The sequence below is a fragment of the Myxine glutinosa genome, chromosome 14, assembly GCF_964187855.1.
Source record: "Myxine glutinosa chromosome 14, kmMyxGlut1.1, whole genome shotgun sequence".
Taxonomy (NCBI): domain Eukaryota; kingdom Metazoa; phylum Chordata; class Myxini; order Myxiniformes; family Myxinidae; genus Myxine; species Myxine glutinosa.
The window spans coordinates 63,385,526-63,406,952 of record NC_136274.1 but is presented as its reverse complement, the minus strand read 5'-3'; the positions used below and the strand labels follow the sequence as shown (position 1 = coordinate 63,406,952).

At 44.4% G+C, this 21,427-nt stretch overlaps 1 protein-coding gene across 1 annotated transcript in view; it reads right to left on the bottom strand.

Moving 5' to 3' along the window:
- The window catches only part of LOC137439855 (RING finger protein 17), a 257,732-nt gene extending 236,712 nt beyond the window's left edge, over positions 1-21,020 (bottom strand). Inside the window, exon 1 of the mRNA XM_068136018.2 lies at positions 21,009-21,020. The gene's annotated coding sequence lies outside the window, so the exon portion shown is untranslated. The remainder of the gene's footprint in view (positions 1-21,008) is intronic.
- Between the last annotated feature and the right edge of the window lie 407 nt (positions 21,021-21,427).

Here is a 21,427-nt window from a genome sequence, read left to right as displayed (position 1 = left end):
CGCGCTTACTGGGAATTCCTCGTTCGTGGGACACTGTCTCAAGCCCCAGTCCCCATCACGGATGGGGCTCAGCGGTTTACCCGAGCATGACGGCGAAAGGCAAGGTACACGCTGGCCCGTCCAGTGTAGCGCACGTGCGACCCCGGACATCGAAGGGCATTAAACGTTCATTAAACATTAAACGTTCATTAAACATTAAACGTTCATTAAACATTAAACGTTCATTAAAGGATTACGAAACGAAAAACATTACAAAATTATGTTCACACCGTCATGTCAAACACTACCGTGAACACATACATCGTCACAACATCGTCACAATGAGAACATAGTCACAATGAACGTTATGCGAATGCGAATGTTATGCGGGAGTCCAAACCTGAGAATGCTGGAGACCAAAGCTGAAATTGGGAAAACTAAATAGCCTATTTTACTCCCAGGGGTCCCAGGATTACCCACCCAAAATATCTTTGCGATCGGTTCAGCAGTTTTTACGGTACCTTCGAACAGACAGACGGACATTAGGTGAATTATAGTAAGATATATTGTTTCGATATATTGAAGCAAACTATACCTGTGTGCCATGACAAGCCTGATATGTACTTGGCCGCCTACCTTTTGCCGACATACTACAAAGCTCAACAGAATTTTGTGTATTTAAATAATAACTACTGTATTCAAAAAAACTTTTAATAAACACAAAGCATGACAAAAAAGAAAAACAAATGATGTCAAGTTTAATTCCAAAATAAAATGTGAGTAACACTAACCATGACTGTTACAATAGATTGACTGTTTATTATTATTTATTTATTTTTAAAATCACACACCTTGGCTACCTTGTCCTCCTGGCCGTATATTGTTTGCAAAGTGTTTTCATGGATACTGAACCTTTGGGAATAAGGCTTAAAGGGAAAACATCCACGTAATTGGTCGACTGGGATGTAAGCTAAGGTACACCCCTGGGAATTGCATACACCTGATCTTCTGCTTTTGTTCCTGCCAAGGTGTTTTATTTAAAAATGAAATCTAGGCTTGTGCAAGATTTGAGTTGAAAGTCGTTAACAATATTTAATTTATAATTGTTTGGAGGCACATATATGGTAATTTACCTTTCACGTTTTCACCTTTATCATGGAACGCGAACAAGCGAACAAGTGCTTTCGTTGTCGTGATAAAGGTGAAAAATGTGACCTTCACCCTGAAGATGAAGGTCATGGTTGAGCTCGCTCGGATTGTTTTTATTATTATTTTGACCAACGATTCAGTGTTTCTATTTCGTGTGCAGTCTGTGACTGCTGGTTGCATCATTTTCTGGATGCACCACTGTGCCGCTGATGCAGTGCCCCTGTTCCCAGTAAGCTGGCATTCATTTATCAGAGTTCAGAAGGATGACAGACTGAGTCAACGCACCTGGTGTTATTTAACGGCTCAATGGGGGCTCGAACTAAAGACCCTAAGATCTTAAGCCAGCCAGCCATCTTAAGTGTTAAGCCAATACTTGGCTTAACAATCCAATAACAACATGGTAATTGTACACTGGCTTAGGTCACCAAAAGGTTAGAATCGAAACCCTTAATACCATTGACCTCAGCTGGATTTGACTTCATGACACCTGTGGAGTCGAGTCGAGGACCATCCTCACGCCACTAAGCCCTTACTTGCATGCTAATAATAATAATAATAATATGACTTCCCTTACAAGGAACTTCGATGCAGGAGGAGGCCATTAGGCCCATCAAAGCCTGTGCTATTGTTAACAATCTATGGTTGCTTGTCCGTGCTCAATCCTTTTTAAATGCTGAGCGTCAAGCAAGGAAGCAGGACGTCCCATGTTTGGTATGACTTGGCCGGGATTTCAACCACCAACCTCACAGACTAGGAGTGGATGCTTCAACCATGACGCCACCGAGCAGGTTGGTAATGTCAGATATAGATGGCACTGAGTGGTCTGACTATGATGTAGAAATTGAAATCAGTGAACATGTTATATACATAGGAGTTGCCAACTCTACTGCTTCAGGTGGTTGTCTAGCGCTTTATTGCCCAATAGTAGTGAGAATACCGCTTTATTGCCCAATAATTGCAAAAATACTGCTTTATTGCCCAATAATTGCGAAAATTCTGCTTTATTGCCCAATAGTAGTGAGAATACCACTTTATTGCCCAATAATTGCAAAAATACCGCTTTATTGCCCAATAATAGTGAAAATACTGCTTTATTACCCAATAGCGAAAATACCGCTTTATTGCCCAATAATTGCGAAAATACCACTTTATTGCCCAATAATAGTGAAAATACTGCGTTATTGCCCAATAATTGCAAAAATACCGCTTTATTGCCCAAAAATTGCTAAAATTCCGCTTTATTGCCCAATAGTAGTGAGAATACCGCTTTATTGCCCAATAATTGCGAAAATACCACTTTATTGCCCAATAATAGTGAAAATACTGCTTTATTACCCAATAGCGAAAATACCGCTTTATTGCCCAATAATAGTGAAAATACCGCTTTATTGCCCAATAATTGCGAGAATACCGCTTTATTGCCCAATAATTGCAAATACACAGCTTTATTGCCCAATAATAGTGAAAATACCGCTTTATTGCCCAACAATAGTGAAATACAGCTTTATTGCCCAATAATAGTGAAAATACTGCTTTATTACCCAATAGCGAAAATACCGCTTTATTGCCCAATAATAGTGAAAATACTGCGTTATTGCCAAATAATTGCAAAAATTCCGCTTTATTTAGCAAAAATTGCGAAAATTCCACTTTATTGCCCATAATAGTGAGAATACCGCTTTATTGCCCAATAATTGTGAAAATACCACTTTATTGCCCAATAATTGCGAATACACAGCTTTATTGCCCAATAATAGTGAAAATACTGCTTTATTGCCCAATAATTGCGAAAATTCCGCTTTATTGCCCATAATAGTGAGAATACCGCTTTATTGCCCAATAATAGTGAAAATACCGCTTTATTGCCCGATAATTGTGAAAATACCACTTTATTGCCCAATAATTGCGAATACACAGCTTTATTGCCCAATAATAGTGAAAATACTGCTTTATTGCCCAATAATTGCGACAATTCCGCTTTATTGCCCAATAATAGTGAAAATACTGCTTTATTACCCAATAGCGAAAATACCGATTTATTGCCCAATAATAGTGAAAATACTGTTATTGCCCAATAATTGCGAAAATACCGCTTTATTGCCCAATAATAGCGAAAATACCACTTTGTTGCCTAATAATTGCGAATATACCGCTTTATTGCCCAATAATTGCGAAAATACTACTTTATTGCCTAGTAATAGGAAAATACCACTTTATTGCCCAATAACATGCTAACCTTCTGATGGTGGCAGTGGGCACTGCTTCTCAGAGCATGGCAACCTTCGGATGATGGGAGCAGACACTACTTCTTGTAGCATGCTAACCTTCGGATGATTGCAGCGGACACTGCTTCTTGTAGCATGCTAACCTTCGGATGATGGCAGTGGACACTGCTTCTTGTAGCATGCTAACCTTCGGATGATGGCAGTGGACACTTCTTCTCATAGCATGCCAACCATCCGGATGATGGCAGGGGGCACTACTTATCGTAGCATGCTAACCTGATCGGATCCCCTTTACATTTAAGTTGTGGTTGTTAAATACCTCCTGGTTCGGTCTCTCTCACACATTGCAGGATATTGTCTCATCTACACTGGGAGAATTGTCCCAAGAGTAAATGGAAAATTGTATCGCAGTTGGCAATAAAAGGGATGCGGATATTCAGTTACATTCTTCCTCTTCGTCTGTGTGCAGCACAACGCAGCAAGGTAGGATCATTGGCTAAGGGTACAGCTGTGCTGATGATGCAGTGCTCTCTGCTGGTTCAGGCAGGAATTTGTCATTTGTTCAGGGTGCCGGCAATAGCTCGCCTACGCTTTGTGAAGATCACTGTGGGATCTTTAACGTCCATCAACAAATGCCAGCAGATGTGATGCCAGTTTAATGTCCATCCAAGGGAGGACACACACATTGATGATTCACCCTGCCTGAGAAACACCAGGATGGCAGTTTATAGCTGGGTTGGGATTCAAACCCAGGCTAGACGGCCTACAGGCAAGTGTGTGTACCTATAGGTTATGCTGTCAACTCATTGAGTTAGTGGGAAGAATGGGTTAGTAGATACAAGAAGTGAATTGTTTAAGTTAATGAGATATTGATAAATAGCAGGCTTTGTGGACTATATAGCACCTTCCTGTGTCAACTGTTTCCCTTGTTTCCTTCTGGTCCATCCCAATACCTCTCCTTGTCCATCGCTATACTCCTCCTTGTCCATCCCTATACCCCTCATGGTCCATCTCTATACCCCTCCTGGTCCATCCTTATACCCCTACACCCCTCCTGGTTCATCCCTATACTACTCCTGGTCCATCCTAATACCCCTACACCTCTCCTACTCCTTCCCTATACCCCTCCTGGAGTCCTGGTCCATCCTTATACCAATATACCATCCTCCACTTACCATTTCAGTTTCCAGTTGATGCTGTTTACAAGTACAATATCTGTATGTACACATTTTTACTCTGATCTCATGTATTTCGCAGTTTTCTTTGATTTATAACTTCGGCAGGCGTCGTCGAATGATGGGTGAACATATGGCGTCCAGGATTTTGATCAAAGGTGAGTGAGAGCTTCCAAAATGATATACAGACTTGGCATTTAATATGGAATATTTTTTTGTGGGGGTGAACTTACTTTTCAAGATGTCTTAGAACCAACAGTTCATTGGAATTATGTTGAAATTATTCTAGATTTTGTTGATGTGACCTTTAAAAGAAACAAAAACCACATTTGACATTTCGAAACAAATAAATTGATCCTTGAAAGTGATGTAAACTGATATCGAACTCAATTCATGGACAGTACTGTGTTAAACTTCTGTACATTTTGCAGAAGTATCTCTTTATTTTGCACATTAGCCAAATTATTTTTTAACAAAAACAAAAGTTAAATTACGACTGGGATTACGGACAGTAAAATTACAGTTCAGTACTTCGTGTAACCCCGACGAGCATTCAGGAGAGCACGTACACATTGAGGCATGCTGTTCACGAGATTTGCCAAGGTTTGGACAGGAATCGCTTGCCATGCAGTGACAATAGCCTGCTGCAATTCACGCACAGAGGCAGGCTGCTGGTCCAAGTGGTCGATTTGACGCGTTAATTCTGCCCACAAGTTCTCTATCGGATTCATATCCGGGGACATGGCAGGCCACTCCATATGCTCTACACCACGGTCAGCAAGAAAGTGTTGGATCATGCGAGCACGATGAGGCCGTGCATTGTCATCTTGGAAGTCAAAGTTTCCTCGAAAGACTGCACGAGCAAATGGAAGCAATGTTTCTTCCAGAATGGCCCTGTACTTGAACTGGTTCAGGTTTCCATTCAGAACAACCAGGTCAGTTTTGCCCCCTGCATGAAAAGCAGCCCAAACGGTCACCCCACCACTTCCAGCTTGGACTCTTGGCACTATACAATCTTTGTTGGAGGCTTCATGCACTTGTCTGCACACTCGGACGTGGCCATCTTGATGATAGACCAGAAATCTAGACTCGTCACTGAAGATCACGTGATTCCAGTGTCCTGGCTGCCATTGACGGTGCTCTCTGGCCCATTGCAATCGGCGCTGGCGGTGTTGTCTGGTCAGGCGTGGCTTTCTCAGGGGACGCCTGGCACGATAGCCTGCTTGAACCAATCGTTGGTTGACTAGCCTTCTGGATACAGGCACATTTGTCAGTTGCTGCCACTCAGCCCTAAGCCGATTAGCTGACTTGGTACGGCCATTGCGGACTAACCGGTGCAGCTGGCGATCATCCCTCCTTGTGGTTCTGTGGGGACGTCCTGGCCTCGGTATTGGAGTAGGGACACCCCTCTGAGCATTTCGTTTCAGGATCTTTGACACCTGACCTTGAGTGATACCATACTGCCGAGCAATAGCACGCTGTTTCATGCCGTAATTTCGTAAAGCCACCACTCCATGACAAACAGCATTGTCGAGTTGACGGACCATCTCCAGAGGAAGCGGCAATAACTTTTGGAGACGTGCAGCAGTTGTTTTCCACTAATACAGAACGCAACAACCCTTGTATACCCGACTGTGAAGCCAATCATCAAATGCACCTGTCCGTACATTTTGCCACGCCACCTGTGATATAATCCTGTTGTTGACTTCTTGCTGCGACAGACAATCAGTGACATGGTTCTTTTAACAAATAAATCACCAAAGTGTAAAAGAAACTCACCAGATTGATATACTGAGTTAAGAAAGTAAACCCAAGTCAAGAAAAAAAAAATATTCCATATTAAATGCCAAGTCTGTATTTGATTAGCTGGGAATTAAGGAGAGCATTGCTCAACCAGTCAAATCTACACCACGTGCATCAACAAACATTGGAGGAATAAATTGAGGAAAGATAGGGATGGGAAAGAACATGGAGGAAGGAGTAAGGGGAGGAGGTGAGGGAAAGAGTACACACGTGTGTCATGCGGAATAGAGGAGTGTGGGGATGTCACATATTCTGCCCAGTTGTGTAATATGTCGATGGTCCCAAAGCCAATTGCCAGGTCAATAAATCAAATCGAGCTTCAAACCACAGTTTCTATATGTGATCTAAAGCCATCATAGCCCTTGAGTAAACCAAGTCATTAAAATTATGTTAGCCCTCTGTCGGGAAGATGTTGGCCCGCTGTCGGGGAGACGTTGGCCCGCCGTAGTCGTCGTGTCCTATTTGATGCTTTTGACCTTCTCAGGCTTTGAACAGGATAGGTAATTCGTACCACGATGTTGAAGCAGAAGACCTACTTCCAAGGTCTCCCGTCACTTATAAGGCGTAGCTCCACCATGTTCATCAATCATGTATCCTCACCAGGACATCAACTCACATCATCAAAGTCTCTTGCAAATATGCATTGGCTGTTTGGTTCTTCTTCTGCACTCATTCATCCTCCTCTTTTCCTTTTCTCTGAAAACTTTGAGCCTGTCGTTGACTTCACGGTTAAGGTGGCTCTCTTAAGATCTCAGGGTCTTGAGTACGAGCCCTTGTCCATCAGCGGCACACCTGCATTCCTAGCAGTGATGCAACCAGCAGCCATAGGCTGCATACGAAATATCATTCTGAAATCTTTAACAGTGACATTCCACCGATAGCCATGTGTATTCACGATTACACGCTTCGATGAAAAGTGAAAAGTTATAATTTTTAGTTATTTTCTATATAAGTGAAAAGATATTTTCTAATTGACGTTACTCAAGGTAACGACTTGTTTACTCATGATGATCCCTTCTGATTGCAGTTTCTCTCTGCGCATTACTGTGCTTGCTCGCTGTCAGGGAAAGCACTTCAACAAACCACACCACAAATGTAACAGGTAAGGCTGTCACTGGAGGCACCTGTTGACTTAACGGTTAAGGTGGCCCATGGCTTAACATCCTCGGGTCTTGAGTTCAAGCCCCTGTTGTGCCGTTGAATGGTGGTACCAGGTGGGTCGACTCAGCCTGTCATCCTTCCGAGGGAGGCAAAATGAGTACCGGCTAGCCGGTAAGGGGGCACTGCATCAGTGGCACTGTCGCGCCCCCAGAAAATTATGCAGCCAACAGCCACGGGCTGCATCCGAATAAATAAACAAATCGACGTTGGTGTTCGTATTTGTAAGACGACTCTGAATATCCTGTTCCGAGAGCACTTGGAACGCCCCACGTGCGTCACCTGCTGGACGAGGATGTAAAGCAGACATCATCATACTTTTACCTGAATTATAGTGACGTAAGAGCAGACGATGGGCAAATGAACGCAGCATATTCAGATTGAAACACCAGTTAAGTATATAGATGGGGATACCAAGCAGGCCATCCCAAGATTCCTTTTCTTAATCGGTTTAATTTAGTCCTGTTTCTCCTCCTTGTGTGCGTCATTACTTGTTATGGAAATTCTAAGTTTTTGAAACCTGTCTTGTGCTTCACTTGAGGGATCGTACACCAGGTACATTTCGCAAAATGGGAAAACGCTACATGCTCCGTGAGACCATGCCGATGGCATGTCCAAGGAGGTTTTGTGCCGATGAGGCTAATCAATTTGTTTACAAGTAAATGAGTTATCACGCTAACTTTTAGTTGATTAGATTGAAATGTTTCAGATTTATTTATGAATCTACTCGGACCAATCACATGTAAGAAATATCTCGTGTGTTTGTAAAACTAGGGGGCCCGTTGGTCCATTAGACCAAATTTTCATTGGTCTTCACTGCCTTGTAGCATACCTGCCTGCCGGACTTGGGGGATCTTTTGGGTCCTCGGAGCCTTTTGGGTGGTCAGGGACTTTTGAGTCTTCTTGGTGTTTGGGGTATTTTGGGACTTCAGGGTCGTTTGGGTCCTCGGGGACTTTTGGGTATTTAGGGTCTTCGGGGTCTTTTGGATCCTCAGTGACTTTTGGGTTACCAGGGACTTTTGGGTCTTCAAGGTATTTTGGGTCCTCGGGGACTTTTGGGTCTTCGGGTTCTTTTGGGTTGTCGGGAACTTTTGGGTCTTCGGGGTATTTTGGGTCCTCGGTGATGTTTGGATCCTCTGGGTCTTTCGGGGTCTTAAGGATCTTCAAAGGTCAAAGGGGTATCAGCAGTCTAAAGAGTTAAAAGGTACATTTCAAACGTACGTAATTAATTGATGTATGTACGTAATTCATGGACACAAAAATATGCCACGAACATACGAAACAAACAGCCGCTGAGCTTGGGAGAAGTGCCGTCACTTCCCGGGATTCTCTGGGTACCAGCGACGTCAAAACAATGGCGCCGCTTTTCTCACCGTACCAAGCGTGGCATTTCCTCAAGAGGATTTCCCACCTCCCCATGGATGCCACTGATGGGCATTGTCCGTGCTCTTACCTTTTCAAGCAAGGAAGCAGCACGTACCATTTTTTAACTCTTCAGTTTGGCTTGAACCGGTCCAAACCGGATGGATGTTTTTTTAGGAGACACCATCTCCTCATTGGAAGGCCGTTGGATCCCTACGGGAACTCATCCACCCTTTGCCAGGTGTTGTTTTTTGTCCAAGCAGGGTGTCGCAGTCACCCTCTCCCACTAGCAAAGCCAGTGAGGTGTGTCGGTTTAGTCGCCGACAACCCGAGCCTGAGGCAGGTAGCACTGGGGTACATGTTTCCAGTGGCAGTCTCAAAAGACTGACCTGTCACATGAACTGTGAGATAAACATGGCCGCCATAGTTTACATACTCATGTACATACAGTCACGTGAAAAAGTAAGTACACCCCATGTAAAGTTTTGACTTTTTCAACATATTTCAACATACAGCTATTTGATCTTCATTTCAACAATATTGATAGATAAAGGTGATATAATATAACAAATATCATGAAACATTTACATTTTGTAGTCCATTGTATAATTTAAATAAACATGAATGCAAATTTCGCATGTGGAAAAAGTAAGTACACGCCTACATTTATCACTTCTTCAAATACCTAAAATTAGAATTAGGTGCACCAGCTCAGGTGCAAATGATTAGAACATCGTGAGAGAGGATCTTGGAGGAACCTGTCTTATTTAAACCTCAGACATTTAGTTTGGTTTGCTCTTTGTTGTTGAAGTGTGCGGCGTCACCATGTCTAGATCAAAAGAGCTCTCTGAGGCCTTCAGAAAGAAGGTTATAGATGCCTACGAGTCTGGGAAGGGATTTAAAAAGATCTCCAAACAATTTGAAATCGATAATTCGACTGTCCGGAAGATCATATACAAGTGGAGAAGATTCCAAACAACTGCCAACTTGTTCAGGCCAGACGGCCCCAGCAAGTTCAGCCCGAGAGCAGACCGCAAGAAGCTGAAAGAAGTCTCTAAGAACCCCAGAATGTCATCACGGCACCTACAGGTAGCTCTTGCCACTGTTGATGTCAAAGTGCAAGAGTCTACCATTCGAAAGAGGCTGCACAAATTTGATCTACATGGGAGGTGTGCCAGGAGGAAACCTTTGTTGTCCAGAAAGAACATCAGGGCAAGCCTAAAGTTTGCCAATGAACACCAAGGCAAAGACCAGCACTTCTGGAACAATGTGCTCTGGACAGATGAGTCAAAGGTAGAGCTATTTGGCCACAGTACCAGAAGACATGTTTGGCGAAAACCAAAGACAGCATTTGACCACAAGAACCTGATACGAACTGTAAAGCATGGTGGTGGAAATATTATGGTTTGGGGCAGCTTTGCTGCATCAGGGCCTGGGCAGCTCACCATCATCGAATCCACTATGAATTCTTCATTGTACCAGGGGGTGCTTGAGGATAATGTGAGGCCATCTGTCGGAAAGTTGAAGCTCAACCGAAGGTGGACCTTGCAACATGACAATGACCCTAAACATACCTGTAAATCCACCAAGGAATGGCTGAAAATAAAGAAATGGAGGGTTCTGGAATGGCCAAGTCAAAGCCCGGATCTAAATCCCATCGAGATGTTGTGGGGGGATTTGAAACGAGCTGTGCATGCAAGAAACCCCTCAAACATCGCACAGCTGAAAGAATTCTGTATGGAGTGGGCAAAAAATTCTCCCAGTCGATGTCAGCGACTGGTGACAGTTATAAGAAACGCCTACTTGAGGTTGTTTCTGCCAAAAGGGGGCAATACCACCTATTAGAGCCAAGGGTGTACTTACTTTTTCCACGTGCGAAATTTGCATTCATGTTTATTTAAATTATACAATGGACTACAAAATGTAAATGTTTCATGATATTTGTTATATTATATCACCTTTATCTATCAATATTGTTGAAATGAAGATCAAATAGCTGTATGTTGAAATATGTTGAAAAAGTCAAAACTTTACATGGGGTGTACTTACTTTTTCACGTGACTGTATAGGGCACCTCAGAAGGGTTTATGCGGTGTTCATTATTGTTCTCCTAACCTGTATTGTGCAGATCCGACCACAATCTCCACGATTAGTGGCACTATCCCGGAAGCAACAACGACAACTTCTGTTCCAACATCTACGAATGGCACTACCCCGAAAGCAACAACGACAACTTCTGTTCCAACATCTACGAATGGCACTACCCCGAAAGCAACAACGACAACTTCTGTTCCAACATCTACGAATGGCACTACCCCGGAAGCAACAAAACAACCGGTCTCCCAGCCGAGCACAACAACACAACTGACGACATCGAGTGCAACACCTTCCACTACGAAGTCCCCCACAACCGCTGCTCCGGTACCCAACGCAACTCCTTTTGCTTGCAGAATGAAGAACTACCGTAGTTTTATTTCTCGTGAAGGCCAGTGTCGATCTGAATCGGTGGACAGGTAGAAGAACAGATGGAATACACACAATGTTCACTGATGTGCTGCTAATTGTCAGAACCAAAAAGGAGGGTTAACGCACAAAACGTCAGCTCCTTATTGCTTCCCACTTCCTTATTGCTTCCATAAATGATCGTCTTGTTGATTTCATCTATTATTACTTGCGAAAATCAAAGATTTTTCAAGGACAGTATATTGATTGGTCGTGTGCGTTATTCTGTCTGGATGTCTGTTTGTCTGTATGAATGAATGAATGAATGATCGTTTTAAGGCCATTTTTCCCCGCTAGAGTGGGGGTTAGCCTTGCGGGCCCCATGACAATCATGGTTCCCTGTTTGAGGCAATGCTTTTATGGCCGGATGCCCTTGGTCACGCTCTTACGATGCGCAGGGATACGGTGCACCTATTCTAAGCCGGGGTACACACCGTGATCATTCATCCCAGCAAGCTGGTACTCAATTTGCCGACCTCGGAAGGATGACAGGCTGAGTCAACCCCCCTGGCGTTAATTCAGCGATCGACCGGGATTCGAACCCAGGATCCTAGGATCCCAAGCCGGCACCCTAACCGCTAAGCCAACACCAGAGTTTACCAGACACCAGACAACACCGGTGTTTGTCTGTCTGTCAATCACAATTTTAAACTGATCTTTACGAAACTTCACCAAATGGTGGAGTTGGTCATAATGAAGAAGCTTATTGATTTTGAGGTCAAAAGGTCAACTTAGGTGAAATTTCTAAAATCCTCAGTTTTCATCTGATTGACTTGAAATTTGAAGAGGATTTACATATCAGGTCACAGAATTCAACCACCAATTATATGAGGTCAACATAGGCCAAAAGGTCAGCAAAGGCCAAAGGTCAACAACTTAGGTGAAGTTTCTAAAATCCTCAATTTTCATCCTATTGCCTTGAAAAAAATTTTTTTTTGTATACAAGATCGAGGCTCGTGTAAGAGCAAACATTAATCACACAAAAAAAAAAACTGACACACAAAACATACAATAAAGGTTATTGGTCGTGTGCGTTATTGGAGAAGACAAAATGTCTTCTCAAATGACAAAATGGGGAGAGAGAGGGAAGCACACAGGCACACAAGCACAACAGCAGAGAACAGGGACATTGGGAGATCTGTGGGAGGGAGTGGACTTGGGGGAAGGCGGCATGGGAAGCAGGGGGAGGGAGGGGGAGTGGGAGAGGTATAAAGCACATGGACACTGCTAGGACTTCCAGGAAAGAAGTTGGTATTTCAAAAAGATAGATCGGGGGTGAATTAACGGGGGTAGAAAAGATTAAGGTTTTCGATGGGGGAACATAAGAGATGGTGGTGAACCTGGAGTTTTAAAGCACTGGAGGGAGCAGAGGGATTGAAGAGAGTGAGGGAGTTTATTCCAGAGGCGGGAGTAAAGAGGAATGAAAGAGTGAAGGTGAGCAGAGAGTCTTGATTTTGGCAATTTCACCAGAAGAGGGTTGCTAGCAGATCTTGTGCGACCTGCAGGAATATTTGGGGGACAGAGCACAGATAGAGCTGGGGGAGCTAGGCTGCATAGGAGTCTGTAGAAGACAGAAAGACCACCTACCTTCCTGCGGTGAGTGAGTGAAAGGCCTTCAGAGTTAGCTTCATCGTCGGAGATTCCAATCATTCTGAAAGCTTTGGTTTCAACAGCGTGAAGCCAAGCTAGGTGTGAGGCAGGAGCACCAGCCCAGAGGGGAGAGAAGTATTCCATTGAGCTGCGGATGAAAGCCTTGTATGTGGTGAGGAGCTCAGTTGTGCCAAGGAAGGTCTTCGCACGACGGAGGATGCCCAGTTGGCGACTGGCTTTGGAGGCCAGCTTGGAAATGCGGTTTTCCCAGGAAAGATCATGGCAGATACAACAACAACAACAACATGCATTTTAAAGGCCATTTTCCCTGCTAGAGCGGGGGTTAGCCTTGCGGTCCCCATGACAATCTTCTCCATTTTGCCCTATTTTCTGCATCTCTCCTTGTTAACCCCCTTGCCCGCATTTCTTCTTCCACCATCTTTAGCCAAGTCTTTCTCGGTCTTCCCCGTCTTCTACTTCCTTCTACATTCATTTCCATCACTCTTCTCAACCAGTCACTTTCATCCTTCCTCAACACATGACCAAACCATCTCAACCTGTTCCTCTTCACAGCATCAATCACAGGCTCTATTCCCATCATCTTTCGCAATTCATCATTTGTCTTCCTCTCTCTCAACGATACTCCGCACATCCGTCGAACCATTCGCATTTCCACCCTTTCCAACCTTCGTTGCTGCTCTACATTCATTACCCATGTCTCGCTCCCATAAATCATAACACTTCTCACACATGCAGCATACACCTTTCCCTTCAGCTTCAACGACACTCCCCTCATCATCAGCATGCCACTCAATTCCCGAAACTTCTTCCATGCACATCTCACTCGAGCAACCGTTGCCGAGTCTGATCCACCTTCTCCATTCAGCAGGTCTCCGAGGTAGCAAAATGTTTTCACACCTTCCAGCTTCACGCCGTCTCCAAGATCCAACTCAACATTTCCTCCATCTGCAGCTCCCTCTGTGCACACCTTACATTTGAATGTAGCTGCCACACTGGTTAATGACCCTCTCAGACCACTACATTTTTAATGAACCCACTCAGCGCACATTGTACACTGAATGGAGTTCACTCCGACACCCTTCCTACACACAGCACAGGGCCACTTCCCAGTTATTTCCACCTCACCACATGCTTTACCACTTGCCATCACCTTCGTCTTTCCGATATTCACCTTCAGACCTTTTGTCTCCAGACATTCCTTCCACGTGTTCATCTTTTCCTTCAGTCCATCCATACTTTCCGCAATCAACACCAGATCATCTGCATACAACAACTCCCACGGTAAACCCTCCTTTACGTTCTGAGCCGGCACCTCCATCACAGCTACAAATAGTCGTGGACTTAGTACCGACCCCTGATGCACTCCCACCTTCACCTCAAACTCACCACTGTTCCCGCCCTTCGTCCTTACAGCTGTGCGTGCTCTTTTGTACATTGCCATCACTACTCTGATCAACCATTCCTCCACTCCTAACTTCCTCAATGTCCATGTCAATACTTTGCGTGGAACCCGATCGAATGCTTGCTCCAGATCAACAAACCCAAGAAACAACTTCTTCCTCTTCTCCATGTACTTCTCCTGCAACTGCCTCACAATGAAAAGTGCGTCTGTCGTTCCTCTTCCTGGCATGAATCCAAACTGCATTTTGTCGATCTTCACTTTCTTCCTTATCCTCCTCTCCAACACCCTTTCCAATACCTTCATTCCATGCTCCAATAACTTTATCGCTCGGTGCGAGCCATACTCCAGAGGGTCACCTTTCCCCTTGTATAGAGGGACGAGGGTACTCAGTTCCCAATTCACTGGAATGCGGCCTTCTTTCACCACCAGATTACAGATCTCTGTCATTCTCTTCACACCCCAACTTCCTGCTGCCTTCAACATATCTCCCACAACTCCCGTCGGCCCTCCCGCTTTTCTACCCTTCATTGCTTTTATCGCTTCCTCAACTTCCTTCTCAGTTATCTTCTCTGCCGGTCCTAAAACTGGGTTACTCTCTATGTTGCCATCCCATTCATTCTCTGTATTCAACAGCATTTCCATATATCTTTTCCATCTTCCTTTAATTCCATCTGGGTCGACAACGATTTGTCCCACTTCATCCTTCAAGCAACTTACCCCCATCACATCACACCTCTCTTTCGCTATCTGCTTTGCAATCCTGAATACTGCTTTCTGACCCTCTTCCAAATCCAAGCGTTCTCCGAACATTTTCCTACATGCCTCCTGCGCCTTTGCTACCTCTTTCTTTGCAGCCTTCCTGGCTGCTTTATAACTTTCATGCTCTGCTGTTTCTGCTCCCGTACCCTTCGCCTTCTGCCACTCCTTGAACTTCTTCCTCTTCTCGTCAATCCTCTTTCCAACTTCATCATCCCACCACCATGTTTCCGAGTGCCTCGGTGGTCCTTTTGTCCATCCACATACCTCACCAACGGCTCCCAACAGACTAGCTTTCATTGACATCCAATCACTTTCAAGCTCAACCACATCATCCTCGACCCCACTCAGCCTCTCTTTTAATGCCTCCCTTACTGTCACCTCTTTCAACCTCCACACCTTCATTCTCGGTTGGTACTTCACCCGCCGAGCTCTCCTCGCACCTTTCACCCTTACGTCGCAGACAACCAAGTGGTGTTGTGAAACAGCCTCCTCCCTCGGGATCACCTTTGTGTCCCGGAGGTGCCCCCTATCTTGCCTACGCACCATCAGGTAGTCAACGGTTGTCGTCGACCCACCTGGCGTGTATGTAACAAGCTTATTATCCTCTTTCTGGAACTGAGTATTACAAATCAACAAATCAGCTCCATCAGCAATCTCCAAAATCCTTTCACCTTCTCCATTTCTCACACCATATCCGTAACCCCCATGAACTCCGTCAAAACCATCCATACTCCTTCCCACATGTCCATTTAGGTCTCCTCCTACCACAACAACTTCCTCATCTTTCACGTTTTCCATCAGCTTCTCTATCGCACACCAGAACTTGTCCTTCTCTTCATCGCTTCGACCAACCTGCGGAGCATATCCCGAGATGACGTTGACCAAGAGCTTTCCAATCATCATTTTCACCATCATCAACCTATCACTCACTCTAGTCACACTCACCACACTGTCTACAAACTCCTCAGAAAACAGGACACCAACACCATTCACGCTCTCCAGGCACCCTTGCCACACAAACTTGTATTTCTGTCCCTGCCTACCCTTCACTATTCTCACACCACTTCCCTTCCATCTCGTCTCTTGCACACAACATATGTCCACTCTTCTTCTGACCAATACTTCCACCACTTCTCCTGATCTCCCTGTCATTGTCCCTACATTCCATGTCCCAAACCTCAGAAACCGATCTCCACTTCGGGCTGTACCCTGCCCACATGTAGTTGTAATTGTCATGGTTCTCTTTTTGAGGCAATGTTTTTATGGCCGGATGCCCTTCCTGACGCCAACCCTCTTAGTCGCCTTTTACGACACGCAGGGATACGGCGTACCTATTCTTATCCAGGGTACACACCGGGAAACGTTTAACACATGGAAATTCTGGGGGGTGGGGGGGGGAGGGCGGCGTCAGCATCACGGCTGCGGTTTAAACATATTTAAATAAATATTTAAACAAAACCATGAAAAACAATCTGGGAAAAGTCTCTAAGTGAGAACGTGGATTTGAGAAAGCAGGAGCAGAGGTGAAAGAACAAACGAGATATAGGGGGCGGGGCACAAGTCGAGACGAGGAGGCCGCACGAGACACCAGTTCGCACGAGGCGCGAACAAAGAAACGACTAATTACACACAAATTTGCAACAACTACAAAACCAAAACCAAATGGAAACACACAATAACACAAACACAACAAAATACGCAGCGGAAATTTGACAAAGAAACGAACGGGAAAACACTCAAACTTTGTTGCCGTGGAGAGATCGAAGCAAGCCCCGTCGCTCGAGGGACCGGACCTGTATGGCAGATAGTGAGACCCAAAAGCTTGAGTGACTGCAGTGATTTTGTCCAGGTCTGCAGAGAGTGAGGAGGGTGCAGACTGCCGATCTGAGGGATGAGGAATGGAGCGGCAGAGAGTGGAGTCATCAGCAAAGAGATAGAGAGGATTTTCCAGAGAGTCGGAGAGATCATTGATGAAGACCAGAAAAAGCACAGGGCCCAGAACACTGCCTTGGGGAAACTCCAGCCTGAACAGGAAGGGGAGATGAGAGAAATCCATTCAGGGCCACACTTTGACTACGACCAGAGAGGAAGTCCGCAAGCCATGCGTGGAGATTTCCATGGATACCATAGGAGGAGAGTTTGGTGAGCAGAGTGGGGTGCCAGACCGTATCGAAGGCACGTGATATGTCAAGGGAGACAGTTCTGATTTCCTGTTTGGCATTGAGGACCTCCATCCATTGTTGAGACAGCAGAAGCAGCATGTCCAGAGTAGAGTGACCTGGTCTGAAACCAAATTGATGGTCAGAGATCACGCCATTGGAGAAGAGGAAGGATTTTATATCCAAAGCAATGATGGATTCCATGACTTTGCTGATAATTGGGAACAGGCTGATTGGTCTGTAGTTGCAAGGATCTGGTTTTGCACCTTTTTTGTGTAAAGCTGTGATGTTGGCTGATTTCCAAACTGATGGCAGATGACCTTGAGCAAAAGAGAGGGTGAAGAGAACAGAGAGAGGGAGTGAAAGAGCGGCAGAGCAGGATTTTAGGACCTGTGGGCTGATACCATCTGGTCCAGTTGCAGAATCAGAGTTGAGGATGGACAGAAACTTCTCCACCTTGTCAGGAGAGAAAGACACAGAGTCCAGGAGCAGCTGGGTACGACTGGGTAAGGTGGGTAAAGAGAGAGATGGGTTTGGGACACAAGATTTTGAGGCAAACAGAGTTGAAGCATTTGTCTTTGTCACGTGCGGTGTCAACTGTGTAGACATTTGAGGTAAGGGAGGGAATGGAGGGGAACAAACACCAGAAACAGATTTGACCAGATGCCACCAGGATTTGGAGGAAGGAGCCAGGTTTGAGAGTTCAGTCTTGAGTGTGGAGAGATAGTGCTTCCTGGCTCTCCTGAGGGTAAACACTCACTTGTTTTGAGCTTGGTGGAAGGAACTGAGATTGCCTTCAATTGGATTAGCCTTCCATGAGGCAAAGGGAAGTTGTTTCAGGGCAACTGCCTCAACAACAAGATACAGTGTACCATGGACGGGAGGAAGTGTATGACAACAGAATAAGAGATGGGATAAATCTGTGCATGAGAGAGAGAGCAGTTTACTCTGGAAGAATTCCCAGGAAGAGTTGATGTCAGAGGCAGTAGGGATGGGAGACTCGTCCAGATGATTGATGGCTGCTTGAAGACCATGCCAGTCGGCCGGAGTGAAATGCCAGACTCGTCGTCGATGAGGAGGCTCTCTGAGAACGGTTTCTGGAATGAAACCACTCATTGGAAGAACCGATTGGAGCAGAAGAAGAGCAGCAGACATTTGCAGGGAAGTTTGTCATAACCAAGTCTAGAAGAGAAGATGCTCCGTTGACTGAGACCCGGGTCGGGAAATTGACAGATTGTGTCAGTCCCAGTGAGTCACAGAAGTCCTTTGCTGAGATGCCATGGCTGGTGAGAGAGGAACCCACTGCCAGCCAACTGGCATGATGACAGTTGAAGTCACCACTTATGAGGAAGAGAGAGTTGGGATGAGTGGATTTCAGTTGGTCCATGTTGTCAGACAGCAAAATGTAAATGGAGTCATAACTAAATTTTGAATTTGAATGAAATTTGAATATAATTAGCATATCCGGTGACTTAATTAACCACCAATTATTTTTGAGGTTGAAAGGTGAAAAGGTCAACCAACATAGGCCACATTTCAAAAATCGTGAATTGTCATCTGATTGACTAGAAATTTGAAGAGCATTTGCATGTTTGGTCATTTAATTCAACCACCAAAGAATTTTTTGGTCAACATTTGCCAAAAGGTCAACATAGGCCAAAGGGCAACAACTCAGGTGAAGTTTCCAAAACCCTCAATTTTCATCTGATTGACTTGAAATTTGAAGAGGATTTGTTTATCAGATGATTGATGATTTAACTATCAATTATTTTTGAGGTCAACATAGGCCAAAGGTGAACAGCTTATTTTAGGGATTTCACAAGTATTATGCTATGCAGGACATATTTCTTGTTCCTTTTGTTTGTGATTTGTTGTTGGTGCTGTTCTTGTTAGGTTAGGTTATTATTGTTATTATTGTTAGGTTAGGTTATTGTTAGGTGCTGTTGTTAGGTGTCCTACACTTTGTTGTGAGGAATACATTTTTCAATGGAGTTGGACTTCATATTGCTCATGGACTTCATATTGCTCATGGACTTCATATTGTTGCAGATGACATGCCAGAGTTTGGAGTGCACTGGCGTAAACTGTTACACAAACGAAAGTACAAGTCCAGTCAATTGTGAAGCAGAGCATACCCATTGCAAGGTACTTTTGAGTCGTGAAACGACTTGCACGTCTTTCACTCTTCATGATAAAAGGTACTGCATGATACAGGACAACTTTTTTGGCTTCAACTCACGAATGTATTTTTTTTACTATTTTATATGTACAACAGCTCACGAAAGAGGAAGAAAGCCCAGAAATGTATACCTCTGGATGCAGCACAAATGCTTGCCTCACAGATGATATGTGCAACGTCTCCACATCCAACAACAGCATCGTCGTGGTCAAGACGAACGGCCAGGTACGCATGGCGATGTCCTGCATCATGGAATGCTGCGCAGGATCCAACTGCCTGATCCTCAATCCACCAAGCCAAGTTATAGGTATGACAGCAATTCATTTACAGTAATGCTGATCAAGTTGATAACATGAAGCTGCCATTTGGTAGTTCATCAGCAGATTGTTTCTGTGTTCCTTATGCTATATTTTTACGAACGAGCAACAATCTCGATGTAAATAAATTATTTTCTATAAAAGCAGGCTTTTACTAAAAGTTTTGCATTGTACACCTGCCCCTCAGAGCAGACGTTGAAAAATTGCGGTCAGACATTCATTTCTAGAACGACACTCGGTAGAGCGCAAACCTCTGCCAGGCTGAACAGTTTACGTTTTGTATCCACCGATAGGTCGGATCTGCACCCGGACCTGAACCAAAATCTAATCGGTCTGTTGTCACCTACCCAAATCATTCACCAAGTTTTGTCTCAATTCGTCCACAACTTTTTGAGATATCCTGTTATTGAACGCTTTTGGCCCTAACACTCAATGGGAAGCCTGGTGTTGGCTTAACGGTCAAGGTGGCTAGCTTGAGATCTCAGGGTCCTGAGTTCAAGCTCCTGTCGTGCAGTTGTATTAACACCAGGTGGAGGGTTGACGCAACCTGTCATCCTTCTGATGTCTGCTAAATCAGTACCAGCTTACACATAATGGGGGGCGTTGACGTTAGCGGCACAGGTGCTCCCCCAGAAAATTGTGCACCCAAGCAGCCCAATGCTGCATATGAACTACCACCACTCAATGGTGAAGAATCGCTTTAAAAAAACATCGGAATGGGATTCCAATCTTCACCAAAATCGAATCAATTCTTCCTGTCACACACCGAACCTGTCCACCATGTTTCGTCCGAATCCGACTTTAACTTTTTGAGATATCCTGATCAAAGACAGACAAACGGACAAACCGAGGTGAAAACATAACATCGTCCACTTTCGGTTGCGGACTGGCGGAGGTAACAAATTGTCCTTGACTGCATTTGTCAAGATGAAAATAACATCATTGGATGGCTGGCATGCAAAGTAATGACACGTGAGTTTGCAAAGTTTGCTGTGTGACAAGTTCAACTCTTACATAAAGATGGCTTTCTCATCCTTCAGGTAAGTTCTCAATATTTATAATCATGAAATAATGTTATGTGTGGCATCTTAAACTTTAGCAACGCTTCAGTTTAATTACTACACGAGGTTTTCCTTAAAACCACTATTTTTACATCAAATATTACTACTTTCTTTATTCCAAATGGGCAAAATGGTGGCGTCATGGTGAGGACACTGGATTAGCAAACCAGAGATGAGGTTCAAATTCTGCACTCTGCGCTGCTCTTCTGTCAGTGTGCCCTTCAGCTTCGCCCTCCTCCTAATGTGGTTGGAAGACGGCCAGCATCAGTGCAAAGCACAAGGGTGTAAAAACATCCATTCAATTTGAGGCCGTTAACCGATTTTCAATTACAGTACAAGCGGTCATTGAATGCATTATCACAACCGACAACCGGCATCAGCAGCACAGCCATGCTCCGAGCAATGATGCAACCAGCAGCCACATGCTGCATACAATTTTTTTTTTATCCCTCAAAAATGGATGAAGGCCTTGAATCATAAACGAGATTAGATATGTGTATCTAGACATATCAAGGACCTTTGACACTATCTGGCACTCTGCTCTTTTCGCCAAGCTCTCTTCCTGTGCTATCGAAGTCTGCATTCA